Raw genomic sequence first — 3,787 nt, 5'->3', positions numbered from 1 at the left:
AGTAGCCCGTCTGGATGCTCAGGTACTGTGATGCATCCTTGGATGCATCATTGTCTTGTGTTTGTGTTCACTCTTTGTTGTTTGTGTTGCATATCTGGTTGTATGTTTCTTGTAAACCCGAAGAGACAATGCGCAGGCCATGCGCAGGCCATGCTTGGCATGATGCAGGATCGGGTGTGCATTTAAACCCAACTTATTTTAAATCCGATTCACTTGTTAAATTGTTTTATTGTCATGTTTAAACTTTGCCTGTTATTGGCAAGTGTCGCCTTTATGGATAAGAACAGATACTACACTTGATCCTAGCCAAAAGGCAGAGAGGAGATGGCAAGGGTTGCCTTTGATTGGTGATAGTGCACTAAAACCCTCATAAGATATCTTAACATGGGACATGCAGATACCACACTAGCCTCTGTAGTTTGGCATAACCTCCACTCCATTACATTACCAACTGATTAAAAACACTGTAATACAGTGTTAGGTCTGGCAGTGGTGTGGTAAATGAAATAACTAGCCTTTTCTTTTGCCCTGGCATTACTCTTTGTATTGGTGCACTCAGCGATACAAGAGCAAAGGTGGATTTTGTCTGCTTAAATGGCTGGCAACTGAAATCCATGAGTTCACAGAGCCATTACATTTTATGAATGGTATTTACAAATTTTGCTGAACCTTGTAGTCATCTTGAGTAAAAAATGCACTATGGTTAGATATGCTGATACGTATGGGATGGTTCTGTCATGTTATAGCATTTTCTTTCACTTCATTGTCTAGATTTAAGTTTGGTTCTTCACAACTGTTTCTAGTATGTCTTCTGAATTGTGCTGGCAGATTTGGAGTGCAGTGGAACAGGTATTTAATTTTTCTCTTTTTGGCTGCCATGTTTCAATCTGGCACAAAAAACATGCTTTTAAAGGCCCGCCCTAATGGGAGTCCAACTTCAAATCCACCAGTCCAGTGTTCCTATTTCCATTGGTCCACCAGGGCATATGTTTCAGATAGTGGAGCAAACTGAGGCTATAGAGGATTCTCAACCATTAAGGGAGGTGAACAGTGGTCAGGCTGATATAATGTCGGTCTCCCACTCAGCTTGACCTTAAATGGACTTCCGAATGTCCATGCAGTTTATTGGGATCTAGGTACCCTCCATATTCAACATGTGAGTGAGAACTTTAGGGCACAAGTTTGTGGTTGGGACTCATGAACGTTTTTACCTTCAGACTTTAGGTTGAAACAACCTCATCAGGACAAGCCTGGAACCTCTGGTACCACAAGGTTCCATGCGGCGAATAGGTAGGCTTGCGGTGGCCTCACATGTAAGCCATGGTTGAAGCTGCTGAGGTTGCATCTTCTTCAGAGAACCTCAACAGGTTATCCCCCTCTTACAAGAGTAAATGTTGATTTTTTAAATGTAGATTCTTATCAAAAGCTACATTTTTAGGTTATATTGCTTTCTAAGTGCTAGTAAATTTGTTCTGCAGCAGAGACTTCTAGAAAAATTTAGATCTCGGTGTACAAGTTACTCCATCACAACAGTGACGGATATCCCATCCTCCGAAACAATAACCCCTTAGGATATAATGGGATTTATAGTTCAGCAGACGGGAATTCCGTCACTGTTGTGACAGAGTAACTTGTCTGCCGAGATCTAAATCAGGCCCATAGACTCTAAAATCACGTGTTATGTTTTAGAAGCAGATGGGACAAACACATGCTTCACTCTTACCTCACATATACGAAATCTGTAATAGCACATAGACAGTTAGTTGCCTTATTAAAATGGCAGTTTTGGCAACTAGAAAACACAAGTCCTCTAGTTAAACACAGTACATGTGCTTGAGCTCATTACGCAGGCCACAACCACTGCAGAGGTCAAAACAGCAAGTGTTTAAATGGAAAACATGGGGGTAACATGGCAAAAGATTGATTTCCTTAGATGGTTTAGGGAAAAAGAAACTAATTCTTTAGTTTATGTAGGGCTCATGGTATCCCCAGAAGTGTTCACATGCAATGGGGATGGGAGTGGTGATGGCACAAAAGAACCTAATACAACACAGAGTAGATTTTATTAGAATATGTAGATATTTAGTAGGAGCTTTATACAATAGGTTACCCACATATCCCTCTCTGTTGTCTCAATATTTTCATTTCTTAGTGTAAATGTGTATCTTAATCTGCAAATACATTTATTATTTCAAAGCAGATATTCCACTTTGCAATAATTATCTACAATTTGAAAAAGATTAATAAAAAGTGCCGCTTTTGGGTAACTAACTCACATACAGCATTGGTGTCCAACATAGCCTTGTCAGTTCTTTACAACAAAGATCCGAGATACATTCACAAACAATTACTTTAATGGGAATCATTTTCATAGTTAGTGACTATCCTGAAAATATGGCCTAGCTTTAGGCCTCCTGAAGCAACACTGGACAGCACCTGGCCTAAAAGCTCATTGTTTCTAGACTTCATCTCATCTATTCTAGACACAGCTGTCAGCATCATTGACTGTCTTCCTACACCTTGCTCTATTTCACAGCAGATTGTACTCAGAGCTATATCTAGTCCATTTAGAAAGGACCCACTGGTGTAAGAAACCAGGATCTCCAAATCTCTGTTTTTAACATAGTATTTTTATACTACATGTGTAATTTGTAAATAACTCTGTTGCCCTGACGGAGTAACAGACTGCCTAGTTTTGAAATGTCTGTCAGCCCGACAGATATTTCAGCCGTTGACAGGAACCCCAATCAAGGCGGCTCCTGCCAATGTATTGGAACTTTGCGTTACGACTCCATCAAGCATGACGGAGCTGTACAGCAAAGCTTCAAAAGTTTGCTTTATTTTCAAAAACAAAACCACAAACTGGGTTTTTGTTTTTTGAAAATAAGAAAAAAAAACAATGGCCTTCTCGCCATGGAAGTCATCTGCCATGGCGAGAGGGGAATTTTATGTTTTTTTACTGCCATTTCAGAAGTTTGGCCATGGTGGAGTCGGAGTAGTCGCGGCCATTGCCAAACTATGGTTCACCTGCATCTAAATTTGGGGGAAGAGGTAAAACATTATGTCGGTAGTAATCGGGAGTATGGTTACCGCCAACATATAAATCAGTCCCTTGGATCCCTTGCAATTTGGGGAGGTGAAAACCATTGGTCCGATTTTAATTATATGCAATTAAACCCCATAGTTTGTTGAAGCGTTGTTATTCTTTTTATAACTCTTGAAATTAGTTTTAGGGGAAGGAAAGTGAAAATCTCCAAAAATATAACAAAAATTCCGCATTGCATAGGACTGCCTACAGAGTCAGCCCAGGTTGTGCATTTAATCTACGCACAAATTGAGGGATTCAAAAGCAGTGTCATGTTGTCTTTCAGATCATGGAGCTGGAAGACAAAATCACGAAGCAAAAAGGTCTCATGTCTGTGTCAAAAAGCGCTCAGGAAACTCTGAAGAAGCTTAAGCGTATCCGAAATTTGGAGAACCAGCTAAACCTGGTAAGAAAACATTACTAGCTCACAGTCTATGATCACGCACTGTAGGTTCTGAAGATTCAAATCTCACGCTTGCCGTCCATTCGTGGTCGGACAGGGATGGGTGCTTCAAACCCTGTAAAAATCACAGTTTTCCTGATAAAATTGTGCTGGATCCGGTTACTGGCTTATATGTGTTTGGGACATATAACTGAACAGCTATTGAGAAAACTACAATATACCAATATTCCAGGTCCACCTCCGAAGTGGTCATTGGTGTCTACCGGTACCGACTGGTATTTTTTGTTAAACAGTAGAAT

The 3,787-nt window shown here is 40.3% G+C and overlaps 1 pseudogene; it reads right to left on the bottom strand.

The window, feature by feature from the left end:
- Positions 1 to 219: 219 nt before the first annotated feature.
- LOC138266810 (U2 spliceosomal RNA) lies at positions 220 to 326 on the bottom strand (annotated as a pseudogene).
- Between the last annotated feature and the right edge of the window lie 3,461 nt (positions 327 to 3,787).

The sequence above is a fragment of the Pleurodeles waltl genome, chromosome 11 (genome assembly GCF_031143425.1).
Source record: "Pleurodeles waltl isolate 20211129_DDA chromosome 11, aPleWal1.hap1.20221129, whole genome shotgun sequence".
Classification (NCBI taxonomy): Eukaryota; Metazoa; Chordata; class Amphibia; order Caudata; family Salamandridae; genus Pleurodeles; species Pleurodeles waltl.
This window is presented reverse-complemented; position numbering and strand designations above follow the sequence as displayed.